Here is a 17,865-nt window from a genome sequence, read left to right as displayed (position 1 = left end):
ACTTTCTGGAGAACTTGGGCTAAAAGTGAAGTTGGAGAGATATAAAAAAGACTTCACGTAGCTTCTTAAGGAATTTTGCCTTCATCCTATGGGTCTACAGGGAGACAAGGAACATTCTTAGGGTGGCATTATTAACTCTTTCTTTTGGAATTTTGAGAATAGGGTGGCAGGAAAATTGGAAGTAGAGATTGCAGAGCAAAGAAATCCCCAGAGAAGCTCTAGCTAAGAGAAACCCAAACTAGATAACGCTCCTCATAAACGCCTTGGATCACTTTGTTCTGTGCTGCGATAAAACACTATGACCAAAACCAGCCTGGGGAGACAGGGTTTGCTTGGGTCACACTCCCAGGTCACAACCGTTATTGAAGGGCGTCACGCCAGACCCTGAAGCAGAGGCCACATAGGAGCACTGCTTCCTCAGCATGGCTTGCTCAGTTTGCTATCTTATCTGATGCAATGCCCAGGGTTGGTGTCACCTACAGTGAACTGGGCCCTTCTATGTCAATCACTGATCAAAAATTCCCCACAGTCCAATCTGATGGAGGTATTGCTCAACTGAGGTTATGTCTTCCCAGATCAGTTTACATCAAGTTGACAAAAAGCAAGAAGCAGAGATCCTAGGGGAAAGTTCATCTTACTGTAAAGAATTCATACCTCGCAAAGAGAGACTGTTTTTGTTTCACCTTTCACACAGAAGGACATCAACTTACATATTCAAATGTTGAAACAATACAATGTTAACTTAAATATTCAAGTGTTGATACAGTAAAAGGAGGGAGGGAGAGAAAGAAAGGATGGAGGTGTAGGAGGAAGAATCTTCATCAAGAAAGCATAAAATGAAAATGTCACCATGTACTCAGTGCCAGCGTGCAGTTGCAGACATTCAGATTGGCCTCACTAGCCCATCTCCTGCAGCCCCACAGGTCTGTGGCTGTCATTTTATAATTCACAATAGACTATGATCTACCGCTCTCTAGGTACATCCATAGGTTTGACCAAATTGACATGACTGCAAAAGAAAACTGAGAAAATGAGAGACTTCTCATTCTTACTGTAGGTTCCCCCTTGACAGGAATATACGCCCTAAAATTAGCTGCTTATTTAAAGGCCAGAAAGCTAGTCACTTCAGAAACTCTTCAGAACTTAGGATTACATCCCAGGAAATCATACACATGTTCATTCATACTCTGTGAATGCGGGTTCTGTTTTCTTGGTTCCAACTATTGGTCTTTACATAAACCCTTGGAGAGCAAAATTCATAAAGAACCCAGAATATAATGCAAATAAGCCTTTATTTGGGGGGAAGGGGTAGTGAAGTTTTATAGAAATGTCCAGCTGTGTGCTCAGAAGGAAAAACTACTTACTGAAGAAGTTCTTTCTCATAGTAAATAAAAATTCTTCAAATCCTCAATGTATATACTCCTGGGGTTCATTGTCAAATAAAGTTGCTTGTAAATCTCCCATCCTGCTGAGAAATTCTGTCCTTCCTAGAGCTGTAATGTGTTTTCAGGGTCTCCTGTCAAGGACTAATACATAGGAGCAGAGATCATGAGTTATACATTACACACAGGAATGTCAGTCTGCCCTGAGCAAGTGAATGGCCCCAAAACATACAGAGGCACTAAACAGAGAAAAAAAATATTCAGTTGCCCCGAATCTTGTCAATTTTGAGTTCCTTGAACCAGGAGAGTTAAGATTTAAGACCTCTGATTCCAAGAGTACTTTAGACTTGACTTGAGCAACTCAGTGACCATCAGAATGTATGGAAAACGAGCCATTTGACTTTTGCTACAGTCTTCTATACAAAACAAACATAAGTCTTTCCAAGTTGAAGCCTAGAGTACAATACTCTAAATTCTCATACAATCTTTCAAACTTAAGATACTCAAAGACAAGATTTTGTTTTTGATAAATGGTAATATTCTCCAAAATGTGTCAAATGAATGTTTTCTTCACAGAGAAACTGTGACTGAGGAGTGTGCCATGCCCACTCTGTTCCTCCTGAGTGAGATGGAGATCTTAGACTGATGTAGAACTGGAAGAGTGTGGCTGTTGACCAATGTCCCATGATGCACTGAAGCTGTGCCAGTCTGCAAATGAGGCAGACATCGCTTTCTTACTACTGAAACCAGTCCCTCAGATGACAAGAGCTAAGTTTACCTCCCTTCCACATGAGTGGCTGTCATTTTCCACCCTCTCAAAGGCCTTTATGTGGCTTCGTAAAGAAGGCCAATGAAGCATTCCCTTGGGAATATCGAGGAGCACAGTGAGAAACAGTGTGTGCTCAGAATCTGCATTGTCCACTGTTAGAGCCCTGAGTCACATGTCACGACTCCATTTAAGTTAATTACAATGAGAACTTTTCCCTTGTCTTATTTGTCACACATGGTAAGTAGCGTCTGTGGTGGACACCACAGATGACAGATCATTTCTACTTCCGGCAAAAGTCCCATTGGAGTGATGGTTAGTGTTAATTAACCATCCCACAGAATCCACAACCCATCAAGAGTAGTTTTTAAAAAAAAATTAATGGTGGAGAGTGGCTAGCGTTGGCTTCTCCAGGCTGAACATGCATCATTTGGAATCCTATTGCTCTGCTAATTGCACACACACACACACACACACACACACACACACACACACACACACACACACACACACACACACACAAACACGGCTACTGCTGAAGTGTCAGTGAGATCTTTAGCTGATGGTCTTCCTAGAGTAGCTGACTGCCTGGCTGTCATAGGAAAGACGACTAGATGGCAGGCAACGGAAGCTGCTCATATGCTTTGGTGAGAAATGTGAACATCTCCTGCTAACTTTTCGTACATTAAAGCAAAGTAGGTTGGATGATAGTAGGATTCTATATTGAGGTGTCGCACAAAATTAACTTGCAAGTCCTTAGCCAATAATTATTCTAGGAAGAGCATATTTTTGGATAAATCTCCTAGCTTTTGATAAATCAAAAGAATGTGTATTATCAAAGTCATCAACTGACATTTTATATTTAAACTAGGAGACAAAAAATCTTCACACTATTGCTGCGTCTGTGTAAGTATGCCATCTTAACATGAAGATTACAATAATTGATATGCGTGTTTAGTAATACATTTTATTTAGATGTAAAATTATCATGGAAATGATGAGCTTTTCTTAGAATTTGTAGGACTTTTTAAAAATTTATTCTGCCAGGTGTAGTATCACATACGTGTAGTCCCAGCTACCCAAGGTAAAAGGATTACCTGTGCCCAAGAATTCAGGGGTACACTGAGTAATATAGCAAGACCCCAGTTCACATATAAATATAAATATTTATGGGTAGGTATGTATATGTGGATTCTAAAAGCTTTCACAAATAATATTGATTTCATCAGGATTTTAAAAATAACAATCTTTTTCATTTGTTTAAGTCCTAGAGTCTAACCAAGTGCCTTGGACATTTTCTTCAAGCCGCCCTTCAGAAATATACTTACTGCTTTTATTCTTTCCTTTTATTAAATAAAGAAGCAAAGTTTTGTTATAAATTTTGCATTTAATGAACCCAAAGATAGTTCAGCAGTCACAAACATAATAAACAGCCATAAAGAGTTCTATTCTAAATTTTGTGTCTAAATTTGACAAAGACAAAATTAAGGGTTTTCACTGGAAACAACATATACTTAAGAAAAAAATCTAAAAGCAACACTTAAAAAATTTATTAGTTGAGAATCTTGCACAATTTGTTTTGATTATATCCACTCCCTCTCCAGCTCCCTCCCATTCTCTTCCCTCCCAACCCAACCTCATGTCCTCTCTTAATTTTTCCTCCGTCAAGTCCAATTTCTGCTAATTGCATATTCTCAGATGTGGGGCCTTCCACCCACAATAGACAATTTTTTAAAGCAACAGTTAGTAAAGGTCATCACTGGGTAGTTTAATTTTTCAAGAAGTAAAAATCTTTTAACATTATTTTGAAGCATGTTAGTGATGGAGTAATTGCATTTGATACAAAATAACGTATATATTTATTATAATTATATAATATTACCTATTGAATTTCTTTAGTTAGTATGGCAAAAGTCTCCTTACTACATTGTTGCTCAAGCTCACACTCCCTGCTCACATCCCCGTTACACTCTCAACTTATTTGCTGTTTTGTTTTCTCTTGCTTTGTCTTGAGATGGGGTCACCACTGTTTGTCTGTGAAGGTCTCCACCCTGGGTCAGGAGCTTTTACTAAAACCACTGGAAGGTGTTGAACTCCCAAAGACCCTGAAGGCTTTCCTGAGTCCTGCAGTTCAGTTCCTGCTCTGGGTCCTTGGCTTCCTCTAAAGCAGCAGTGAGGTGATGGGATGAGAATATTGATGGGGATTGTGTTGAATCTCATTTCGGGTAATACAGCATTTTCACTACATTGATTCTGCATAATCCTTAGCATAGCAGGCCATAATGTCTCCTGGTGCTTCTTTCAATTTCTTTAGTATCTCACAGTTTTCATTATATAGATTTTTGCCCTTCTTCGTTTGATTCTTAGGTATTTTATTTTTATTGAAACTATTTCCAATGGGATCTTCTCCACCCTTCCCCAGCAAACTCTCTTTGTCAGCAAGTTTGTTATTGGTGAATAGAGAATGTTTTGTTTTGGTATTTTATGTTTATTCACTTATTTAGTGGGGAAGCAGGCATAGAGCGCCATGATGTACGTGTGAAAGTCAGAGGGCAACTTGTGGTAGACAGTTCCCTCCTTGCACCATGTGGGTGCAAATTGTCAGGCACAGAGCAGACATTTTTATCTGCTGAGCTATCTCACCATCCCTAGACAAAACTTTTACATTCTGATTTTACGTGCTGCTACTCTGATGAAAGAGTATCATACCTAAGATTTCCAGTTGTTAGGTTTTGCTGTTTTTTTGAGGTTTTTTTCTTTGTCTTTTTTGTTGTTGTTACTTGCTCTTGTTGTTTTGTTCTCTCTCTCTCTCTCTCTCTCTCTCTCTCTCTCTGTCTCTCTCTCTTCTCTCTCTCTCTCTCTCTCTCTGTCTGTGTGTGTGTGTGTGTGTGTGTGTGTGTGTGTGTGTGTGTGTGTGTGTGCTTTATTCATAACTCTGACCATCCTGGAATGTACTCTGTAGTACAAGCTGGCCTCAAACTCACAGAGACCATCTGCCTCTGCTTTGTGAGTGCTTCTGGGATAAAAGGTGTGTACCACAATCCAAGCAAAAGTGCATTGTTCAATCTCCTTATATTTATATAGTTTCTGTGGGTTCTTACCGTCAATGTCTTGTTTGATTCTACTATGGTCTAATAATGTACAAGAAAATGTGATTTATTATGAAGAAAGTTCTGTAGGCTACTGAGAAGAGTATATATTTTGTAGCCATTCATTGAGATAATCTGTCGATAGCTATTAAGTCTATTTGATTTACGGTGCAATTTAACTTGGAGGCTTGTTGGTTTGTTGTTCTTTTTTCCAAACAATCTGTCTATTCTTCATGTCTTCTATCTGACTTGGCATGCCTCCTACGTCATCAGATGTATACATGCAGCCAGCATTTGATTGACCTCATTCTCCATCTCTGCATCTGTGATGTGTTTTCTGTAGTCAACACATAGTTGGATTTTGTTTTTTTATCTAATCAGCTAGTCATCATTTGAAAATAGGATAATTAAGACTATGTACATTTAGTGTTTCTTAAGATTGACCGAAGTTCGCTGATTCTCATTATTTCGTTAGTTGTTTTTCAGTTGGTTGGAATGCTGTTTATGCTTTTCTTTCTTATCTGTTTGCACTAGTGGTTTGCTGGTTTACTGAGCTCACACGGTTGTTTCTTCCCTAGCTCTCCTTTGCCAGTCTGTCTTCTCCTGACACGCAGCCTTCACTGTGCTCACAGGGTAGCCAGCCTTTCTTCTTCCTTTTCCGGGTTAGCATTCACGTCATCTACAGCTCTAATTCGGTACTCATGTACTGCTTACATTCAAGCTTTCCTTAAAATGTCTTAATTAGTTTTTAATTAAATAAAATCTACATTAGATCTATAGTAATCTTGGTTGAAAGTTATTTTTTTCTAGTTTAACATATCATCGCTTGTCTTCCTAGATTTTAGAATGTCTGGTGAGAGAACAGGTGCTATTTTAATGTGTTTGCCTTTGTAAGAGAGCTGTCATTTTTCTCATGCATCTTTTAGTATCTCTCTTAGTTTGGGCATGTGAATATAATGTGTCCTTGGTCAAATTATATTTTGGGGTTATATTTGTCTCTTATACTCAGGTGTCCATCTCTTTCCCTGGATTGAGGGAAGTTTCTGCTGTAATTCTAGAGCATGGAACTCACACATCCTCAGTTGTTTTTTTTTTTCTTTTTCTTTTTTTCGGCGCTGGGGACTAAACCCAGGGCCTTGCGCTTGCTAGGCAAGTGCTCTACCACTGAGCTAAATCCCCAACCCACATCCTTAGTTTTTAACATCAGCTCCCTCTTCTGACTCTTGGACTCTTGGATTCCATTTCTTGATCATGTCCCTGAGTTCTTAAATATGGAGTCTGTGCCTTTGTTTGCTTTGTTTTGTTTTTATTTGTTTGATTTTTTTTCTTCTGCTGTCTGTCAATAATATTTTGACCTGGTCTTCCCTACCTCACATTCTTTCCTTTTCTCTGTTTAACCTCGGTGTTTGCTGCGTGCTTTCTGTTGTTATTTAATTGAGTTTAGCAGCCCCAACATCTCTCGTTTGTTCATCTGTGTCTTCTGAAGATTTTCATTTTCCTCAGGTTTTGTTCATGTTACGATTTTCTCATCTGTGTTGGGGACTTTTCCCTAGAGCCCTAAAGTCTTTTTTTGTTTGTACAGATGGGGGTTGTGTTGTTTGTTGTTATGACATTGGCTGTTCTGGAACTCACTCTGTAGACCAGGCTGGCCTTGAACTCACAGAGATCCACCTGCCACTGTCTCCCAAGTGCTGGGATTAAAAGTCTGTGCCACCATGCCTGGCCTGCGTTGCTGTTTTTAGTTCATTCTTTGCTTGCTTGCTCTTTAAAGTCACCCATTATTTCCTGGAGTAGAATTTTTAATTCTTCCGCATTTCAACAGTTCGTCATCTTTGGATTTGGTAGCAGAGTGTCTATGATATCTTGGAGGGAGGCATCATGTCTTGCCTCTACATGCTTACTGTTTTTGTGTTATGATTTGCACATCTGTTAGTTTGGATATCTCTTCTGAATTTATTTGGGGATGTTATTAGTGAACAGCTGACTCTTGAGAGCTCAATTCCTAACACTGCTCAGAGTAAAACCAAACTGCCGTCGCAGCAGCATCAACAACAACCACATCAAACAAGATACAGAGCTATACTCGAAGTAAAGTAAGCCCACAAATAGATCACCAACTGCCGCATAGCAAAAACAATCTAAAGGGCCTGGAGAGATGGCGTAGTGGCTAAGAACATGTGTGCTGGTCTTGCAGAGGACCTAAGCCCAGTTCCCAGCACCCATATCTTACAACTTCCTGTAAATCCAGCTCTAAATGATCTGATGCCGCTGAGGTCATCTATGCACATAACCACATTCAAATGTACATGCTTACACATAATTTAGAAATGAAATAAATCTTAAAAATGGTGTAGAGTGTCACATGAATTTATATTTATAGTTATAAAACTATAAATTAAAGTTATAAAATCACTTATTGTACATGCAGAGATTTATTGACTGAGATAAAGTGCAGGGAGAAGAGGAAAAGAAAGAAGGGACTAAGTAAGAGGGGAGGAATGGAGAAGAATGTTGTGTTTTTTCTAGAAAGCTGGAGATTTTTAAAGCAATATAGCAACAAAAGTAGGTAACTGAAGCCAGGTGCAATGACTCATGACTCTCTAATCTTGGGAGGCTGAGGCAGGAGGATTGCTGAGAATTTGAAAACATTTTATTTTATATAGTAAGCCCAGGTCAACCTGAAAAGACCCTTAATAAAGTAAGTAAACGGGAAAAGGTAAACAAAAATTAACACCAGAAACATCTTTTCAATAAGTAATAAATTGAATCTAAAATACTAAGATAACAGTATGGAGGTGAAAGGCGAAACACAGAGGGAGACAAATTGTAAAGAGCCGAGGTGTTAGCGCAGTAAATTGCTTACCGATAAGCAGATGTGGTAGAATTCAACCTCCAGAATCCACAGTCTAAAGAGCTGGATGTGCCGATGCATGTATGCAGTCCCAGGGTGGGAGGCATAGACAGGCAGATCTCTGGGTTCAACTAGCCTAAGCCACTTCATGTGTTCCGGGAGTTAAGTGACACCTGAGCAATGATGTGCTGTCCTCTGGCCCCTGGATATAAAAAATATATGGGACATGAATATACCCATACACACTTGCACACACACAAACACATACACATATCACACAAACATATGATGTGAATATACCCATACACACTTGCACACACACAAACATGTGATGTGAATATACCCATACACACTTGCACACACACAAACACATACACATATCACACAAACATATGATGTGAATATACCCATACATACTTGCACACACACATACATGTGATACAAATATACCCATACACACTTGCACACACACAAACATGTGATGTGAATATACCCATACACACTTGCACACACACATACATGTGATACAAATATACCCATACATGCTTGCACACACAAACATGTGATGTGAATATAACCATACATACTTGTACACACACGTACATGTGATATGAATATACCCATACACACTTGCATACACATGTACATGTGATACAAATATACCCATACACACTTGCACATACACAAACATGTGATATGAATATACCCATACACACTTGCACACACACAAACATGTGATACAAATATACCCATACACACTTGCGCACACACAAACATGCAATGTTGGAACAGCTTCATCGTGTCCTCTGACATAGGGTATGGCAGGTAGGTAGGAGTGTCAGCTAAACCAGGAGACTCTCATTTCCCTATCACAGAGTCCTGAGGCCTGGACTAGGCAAGGCAGATGTGCCACACGGTGCTCTTCACTTGAGTCTCCGGTCCTTACATACCAGGAACCTCTGTTAACTACAACAAGTTTTGAAGTCTATAGGTCAGGTAGGTTCTCTCATGACCCTGGATATCCTCAGTTTTTAGCTCCTCTGGTGGCTAATGTCTAGCCATTAGGTGTCCCCCAAGGGAGTGAGGATGCAAATCAGCACCAAGGGTCCACCCTACACCGCTCCCTGGACTTTCAAACCACTCTCAGCATTAAGCACTTGGCTGGAGGGGTGGAACTGCAGTTGTCAAGCGCTCCAGGGGGCTCCAGGGTCCCATCCTTGTAATAGGGACCGGGTGGCTGATGGGCCACACCGGAGGCTCTGGACCTACTTCTCACATTATCTTCAGGTGATACGGTCAGCGTGCGACACCAAATGAAGGCTTCTCATGTTCCTGGCACTGCCCGTTCTCAGTCCCTTGACTAAACTTACCTTGACCTCCCCTTGTGCTGCATCCCACAGCCCCAGGGGCATCGATTCCACGTTTCCTAACTTCTGAGTGTTCCTTGTTATGTTTATTCGAGGGAACTCAGTTGGGGTGAAGATTTTATTTATTTATTTTTTAACTTTGTGAGTGGGTGGGGCAGGGTGGTGTGTCAGGGGATAATTGGCAGGAGTCTGTTCTTTCCTTTCACCGTGAAGATCTCAGGGATTTGACTCATTGTTTAGACATAGCAGTCTCCCAGAACGGTGTTTCTGTAGTTGGGTTACTAGAAAATGCATAAAGAATAGCCGCTGCCACCACAAAACAAAACAATCCTAAGGGACAAAGGTAAGATTGAGAAAGTCCCTTTAGCACTGTAGAATTTAACTTATAATGATATTTGTCATAAATAATAAATAAATAAATAAATAAATAAATAAATAAATAAATAAATAGTGCCAAATTCTGAACTCCTCAACTTGTGGAGCATCTCGGGGACTCACTGATCCTGCTTCTATGGTGGTTGCTGATTTTTTGTTTGTCCAATTATAATAAGTCTAATCAAAGATTTCTCCCCCACCCCATCTCCCATTGCTAGAAGAAAATCATTCTGGAAAAAGCAAAGAGCAAAGATAAAAATTTCCACTCAGACTGATGCTGAAAATCGATGCCCTGGGTTTGTATCTTAAGCCTGGATTTGACACATAGTGAGACAGAGGAGAATCAAATCTAAACGAGGAACTCTGTCCCCAAAGGCAGGTGAAAATTGTGATCTCCAAGTTTTGCTCTAGAGTAAACAGACGTTGACCTCACTTTGAAGCTTACGTCTCCTGAAAGCGTCACTGAGTTTAGAGGGGAAAGAAGAGCTGGGATGAATCTCGGAGTACCTGTGGAGCGATCACTCCTGGAACCTGAGTGCTGGGGTAGCTGTTTCCCTGCCTGCAGGCTACCCGGCTTCTGGACCACACTGCTTACTCTGTGACTCATGGGTTGGGTCCATGCCTTACCTGAGACAGGTGCTCAGTGCCTGTCGCTACACTGCTGCACTAAAGACCTTGCTGAAGCATTCCAAATGTCTCTTGTTCCTTCCTCACGCCATGTTATCTTAAAGTTACAAAGGGCAAAGAAAATAATCATCTCTTCTTATCAAGCTCTCCCGCCCCGAGACACTGTTTACTTCTCAGAATCCTAATGTATAGACCAATTGTACCCTTAATATTTGGGGGTGTTTATTTAGAAGAATGGAACCAGCTTGCTAAATGACTAAAAAAATTTTTGCAAAAGTATATATTGAAGACAATTAATTAGAAATTGATATCTCGTTTCCACTGAAGTTCTGAAGATCAAATAAGAGATGTCAAAGAAATAAGAAAAGTAAAAATAAATCTCCCCAGAAGCCCCAGTACGACAATATGGAGACCTTGGCTGCACGTTACCCATAGCTACTTTGGTCTACTGCATGCTGGAGATGTTATAGTCTTGTCATAGTGGATGGATGGTGGGCTCTAGACTTGAGGAGCTTAAGGGCTTCCTAACTATTTTCTTCTCTGGATGTTTGGATGAAGTATTTGTTCTTAAAGTCTCTACTTGTCTATCCTTAAAATGATTATTAAATATTAGCAAGCTCACAGTTTTATTCTGAAGGCTTAATAAAGACATTTTTATTTCTATCCCTTGTATATAAAGAGCATCTCAAGTCCCAGCCATTACTATCTATGAATTATGACATCCTCAAGCCTGTCCTAATATTGACATTTAGTTGTTGGTTGGGGCATCCCTACCTGCGAGTTCAGTAGTTCACTAGGGCTCATAAAAGCTCTTAGCTTCAGAATTATAGTTTATTAGAGCAAAAATATAGATTCCAAGGAGAAATGCACATTGAACAGGATGACAGCAAGTTTTCTGTTAACTCTCCATTTTCCTCACACAGAGGGCTCATGTACTCCATTCAGTCTTCTGTGTGGTAACGGCATCAGCCAGGGACCTTTGTCCAGTGTTTTCATTAAGACTCACCCACACCCACATTGTTGCCTGGATGTAGCACTGACCTTAACCTTCAACCTCTCTAGAGATCAAGCTGATAACGATTGACTGAAGAATGGCTCCTCCCACTGTCAATCATTCTATTAACATAGACTTGATGAGGCCCAGGGTCCTGGGTAAACAAAAAACACTCTTGTCAGGAAAGACATTTCAAGAACTTAAAGGTTGCCTCTGAGAAGCCAAGGGTAAAGGCCAACCTCTTAGAGAAAATTTAACCCTTTACTGTACATTAGTAATAAGCAGCCTCATTTTCTTCTTTCTATTGGCCAGTAAAATAGATTTTTAGAACCCTAATCAGTTACTAATCAGCTCTTCTGTTACATGTGCTTTGAGCACTTGCTGTGATTCATACACTCTGCCGGGAAATGAAACTGGAAATCTCAGTAAGCCAATGCTTCAGGTTAAGAGACAAAGTGTTTAGACAAATAATTATAGTAGCTCGCACTAAAATACTCTTAGAGCACAATGGGGAAAACCTTTAGCTTTGTTTGCAATTATGATGATATGATAACTTCCTTGACTCAGGAAGAAATGTTATGTTATTTTCTTTAAGAACTAGGTATTTCAATCTTGAAAAAAATGGCCTAGGTAGGAATTGCATTACTGATTCATGAATGGGAACTGATAGTAATACCTTGTTGATTGATAAAGATAGCCTGGATGTTTCAAAGCTCCCCTTGTTATCCATTCAAAACTACCTTCTTCACTAATCCCCATGTATTCTCATCTCTTTTATCAAGTCCTTCAAGGTTCTGTGTACCTTTGCTTACAGAAGTCTCAGATATAAAGTGAAAAAAATGAAGAACTTGCTGCATGTTCATAAGTGATCCTCAGGAAAGGCTTTTGAGATTGGCTCAGTGGTTAAGAGCACTGGCTGCTCAGAGGACCCAGGTTTTATTCCCAGTACCCATATGGCAACACACAACCGTCTATAATTCAAGTTCCGAAGGATCTAAAACCCTCACATAGACAAACATGCCAGCAAAACACCAACACACATGAAATAAAAATAAGGAAATCCTCGCATCTTTGGATCACAGACCTGAAAATAAGTACTTTGGATCTTGCAGGATAGTGTTACCCAGCTCTGTCTCTAATATGTTACAGCAGACAGAAATGCAGAAAGCAATGGATAAAACTTTGTTTTGAGAAAAAGAAATACTTGCAAAAGTGCATAAGGACTCTAGCTTGTGGGCCATTAGTCTGTCTCAAGGTCATTTATTTTCAAATTAATGCTGTTGAGTTACCTGCTGCAAAAACACTAAGGGGCGAGGCATTTTCTAATTTAATGCAGATATCTAATTAGCTCAGAACCATAGTTTGAATCTGTAATGTCCTCCATGCATTAAATACTTAGCCCCCAAAATTGGTCATTTTGAAAGGTGTGATAGTTACTCTTTCTTAGCAATTTAGCCAGACTAAGAATCATCTAGGAGACATAAGAGGGGTCTCTGAGGCTGTTCTGAAAAGGACTAAAAGCAGAAGATGCACCCTGAGCATGCGCAGTAACACCCCATGGGTTGAGAACCCAGATGAAAGAAAAGAGAAAAGCAGAAATCCAGGTGAGGGCCATCAATGCCCCTTCTCTCTCTCTCTCTCTCTCTCTCTCTCTCTCTCTCTCTCTCTCTCTCTCTCTCTCTCTCTCTGTGTGTGTAGGCGTCAGCCTGCTGACAGCAAGCACAATGGGACTAGCAGCCTACTGCTGCCATCATGGCGTCCCCACTGTGTGAGCTATATCCTTCTTTCATTAAGTCACTTTTCAATGGCATTTGGTCACAGCAATGAGAAAAGGAATTCCTTCAAGTAGGAAACCTTTAAGAGGTATGAGGTCATTAAGTCATTGGGGGCAAGTCCTTGAGAGAGATAGCGAGAGTCCAGTCACTTCCTCTTTCTCTTGTTCACTTCCTAGTCAGGAAGCAGACAGTTTGGTATGCTCCATGCTCCACACGGCACTACCATGCCTCATGGACTGGTAAATCTAAAACTAGATGCCAGAATGAATGTTCTCTCACTTTAAGTTGATATTCCCAGGTGACTGACATGCTAAGAGAAAGCTAAGGCCAAGCCTGTGAGTAGTGGTTTTCAGCATTGACGTCTTTGTGCCAATATGAGGTGGGGCTTATGTCATAACTAAATTAGATGTATCCAAATCATTGTTGTGACTAACTGTCCCCACACTTCATCTTACTGAGAGTATTTAGAAATCTCTGAAATTCTGTACAGACTTGTGGGGGAGGGAGGTAAGATTTAATAAAGGTTTTCTTGTGATAAGAACTATTTAGATCTGATATCACAAGAGAATACAACTACAGACATCAACAGACCTTGAAATGAGATAGAATGGAGATTGTGTGCTGGGCCACCAAAACCAGCCAATGAAGGCCACTCGTACCTTGCTTTCTTTCTCAGTGGAAGTCGGGTTTTATTGAATTAAGCAAAATGTCCAAACGAAAAGAATTCAGTTTCTCAGAATAATCTTCCAAGGAGAAGTAGCCCACATGAACTAATTCTGGTCAATTAGCTATAAGTAGAAGTCTACCAGCTATTCAAGACAAACAAGCCATGTGTGGTGTCAAATGCCTTTCATCACACCATTCAGGAGGCAGAGGCAGGTGGATCTCTGTACAAGAGCAAGCTGGTCTACGTTGTGAGTTCTAGTCCAGCCAGAGTTACATGAGACTCTGTCTCAAAAGTAAATAAATAGGACTAGAGAAATCTTATAGTAGTATTATTTTAGTAAATCCCAGCGTGGGGTTACTACCCACCTCAATGATTTATGACCCCAAATTTAAGACACACACAGCCTTTCTGTTTTAATATGCCTTATGCAACACAATAGCTGGCTAATTGCCTGCCCTCCATGCTCTTAGAATCTACCTTCCCACCAATAATTCCAAGTTACTACTTATTAATTTTCAAGTTTCATCTTGGCTGCTCTGAAATCTAATTAGTAAGCCCTCTGGGCCACATTTTTATGGTCCAGAGCCCAGAGTGGTCTCCTAGTTTCTCTACCCCATGACAGCCTCTGTGTTTCCCCTCTCTCTGCTCTCCTGGCATGCCAGATCTCCTCTCCCTCCTCCTCCTGGTCCCAAGTCCAGGAATACTAAAATCCCATCTCTGTTCTTCCCAGCTATTGGTTGCTGGCATCTTTACTACCAATCAGAACCAACTGGAGGCAGGTTCCTAGAAGCTATGTGCAGACCCTCCTTTGCAAACAGGTTTTGGGGGAACCCAAATAGCATTTGAAAACAAGCAGCTTTGATCTTCCAGAGGTCCTGAGTTCAATTCCCATCAACCACCTGGTAGCTCACAACCATCTGTCATGGGATCTGATGCCCTCTTCTGGTGTGTCTGAAGACAGCGACAATGTATGTATATACACAAAACAAAGAAATCTTTAACCAAAAAGTAAACATATAAATATAAATTTTTAAAGAAATGTTTTCCCCTTGCTGACAAAAGGCTAGATTCAGCTGTCATGTTTGAGTCCTATTTTCATGTTCATTTTTTCCAGCTAAAATGACAGATGTGGTGTTTAAAGGTAGAGCATCTCTCTTGCAAGGATGAAACTCTAACATAGCATAATGTTGAACAGAAAAAAATGGGAGGAAGCACAATCCATGGTGATCATTCTAATGACTGCACTGCATTCTTTATTTGAAAAACACAAGCCTTCATTACTTAAGCCACTGTTGGTGGCTTCCTATTAAATGAAACTAAAAGCAACCCCAATGGCATCAAAAGCCATCAAAATTGGCTCATTGTTAGTACTGAAATGCTGTTAGGGATGAATTATAAAATCATGACTTTGCTTTGTGTGCTTGGACAGTAGAGTTGATGGCAAAGTAGTTCCAGAGCGTCCAGTGCTGTGGGTCTGCCCGTGTTACTCCTCCTCCTCTCATTAGCTCAAGTTCCTGGATGCTGAATGGTTACTGAGAAAGGCATTAATTATCACAGAGTGTGGACCCATTAAGGATTCTGGGTGGCTGAATACAGTTCTCCTTCAGGCTCTATACATTTACCATAAGGAGTCTGACCAGAACTCAGCAAGCAAGCAGTCAAACAAGCAAGCCAAAACAACCAACCAACCAAATAAAAAAATAAAAAACCAAATAAAAAATCCCTGTCAACTTCTGTTAATTAGCTCATAACCCCCCCCAAAGAGTGCACCCACATTTTCCCCTGTTATCTGTGAAGTTCTTTGAGTTAATGATTTTATAGAAAAGGAAAAAATGTTGATTTCGTTTTTTGTTTTAATTATCCATTCCTGGTTCCCTATGCAGCTTTATAAATATTTTTTTATTGAAACCATGTTTGTGATGAGTAATTCTTTAAAAATTTTTCTCTTAAAAGCTTTTTGCCATTAATATTTCAGTTAATTAAAACTGCATTATGCCTTAATCCTTTCTAAATGCACAACAGAATAAATACTGCATATTACTGGAGTCAGAAGGTTCTTTGGAATTGGACGGCTAGGCTACAATTGGTGGCTTATTAATGTAAACCTGGTGGGGGGTAAGGCAGAGGACATTTTATGTTTGAATGTTTGCAAAAGAGATCATATTTACATGGGCATTATTTTTTTCCTACTGAATTCCTAAATGTTACTATTATAAGACAGAATATGTGCAGCACAAACATGTGTGTCCCAAGGGACAGTTCAAAAAGATTTCTAAACGTGGAGTTTATAGAGGAATCTGAAGTCAAATTAATATCCCAGAGTCTGGTTAAAAACTCAGATTTGGAAATGCTTTCCCAGATTAAAAAGGAGTTTTGGTGTGGGGCTCCATATGGAAAACATGCATAATTTATTTAAAAGACCAAAGTAAGAGTGAATTCACAGTTCAAAATCTGGATAATTATGCTATAATTAAAGGACTAGTTTGTTTTGTTTTAAAATTATTGTCTTCAAAGTTTCCACCCAGCACCCATTACTATTCAAGGATTCCAAAGCCTGCTGTATTTTAAAGCTTACTTTTCACAGCCCTGCGAATCTTGAGTCTCTCTCTTTCTCAAACTCAGTCAGACTCAATGAAGTATTTTGTGTCCTCTTTCCTCTATAACCCAACAGTAGAAACATTCCTATCCTTTTTCTTACCATGCTTCTCCATTTTGAAATTATAACTTAATAAGGGAAAAGAAAAGAGAAGAAATGGAGGGAGTAGACAGATTTGATCGGCTACATAAAAACCTGTCAGAGTTAGGGCACTCTACATAACCACATATTCAATATATATTTACTGGCCCACTTTCATATGTTGAATGTGATGGTTATGCACTGAAGATTCAGTCCCTATACTTCCAAATTTACAGCCAGAGCTTCCAATTATTTCATTAATTATTCTTCCTATTGTAAGACACATTACTGTCTTCGGCAGAATAAATCTTCCACTTATTCTCCCCCACATTTTATTAAATCATAGTCAAACAAAAAATTTGAAACTGTTATACAAAGGAGAGATAGAATTTTTCACAACAGCTAAAAATTCTGTGTAGTAGATTCCAGGGAATAAATATATATCGACTTCTTCCAAGGCCATAATTATATATTCAAATACAAAAACTAATTTTGAGGATAAAACATCCAAGATGCAAGAATGTAAAAGATGTTTAAATTGTGGTAGGAACTAAATCTTTGTTTCCACACACATATCTCTTTTTATGTATTTATATATTTTATATATTATATTTTATATAATGTATGATTTTATCTAATATAAATTATATATTTATATTATTTAATTACAAGTTCTGGAATTACATAGCGTTTCTTATATGTGATACAAAGCTATTCTATTAGATGTTCACTCAAGTAAACTATATCTTGAAGGGATAATGCATACCTTTTTGCTTTTGACATGAATTCAACAATAGTTTCTTTTCAGAAAAATAAACCAAGAATATATCTATTATTATGTGATTACGTTCAATGAAACCTTGTTTAACTAAAACACTAGAGACTATTGCCTCCACCAACTGTCGAACTTGAGTATAGAAGTTTACTACTCAAGCAAAAACTTGGAAGAACATACTTGAAAGGTCTGATCAACTACAAATTGCTAACAATGTTAGTCTGACATGATATGCATGATCATTCTGATGCATCTTAAACTGCAATCCACATATACCCTAGTAAGAGGTAATAATTAGTATTGCTTAAGGCCAGATATAGCCTTGTGGGGGGTCATCAGAGAGTAGGAGAAAGGAGATGATGCTAAAACATGTCCTGGGCTTCCTTGGAGGACCTCAAGATTCAATCCTTCCACAAAGCCAGTACTCAATCTTCCCTCCAAGATAGATAGCATCCAAAGATATAGTATTTCTACCTGCACTGGTAGAAAAGCTCTATTCTAGTCTAAGAATCAAATTATA

This window comes from Rattus rattus, chromosome 4 (assembly GCF_011064425.1).
Source record: "Rattus rattus isolate New Zealand chromosome 4, Rrattus_CSIRO_v1, whole genome shotgun sequence".
NCBI lineage: Eukaryota > Metazoa > Chordata > Mammalia > Rodentia > Muridae > Rattus > Rattus rattus.
The sequence above is the reverse complement of the archived record's forward strand: the minus strand, read 5'-3'. Positions refer to the sequence as shown.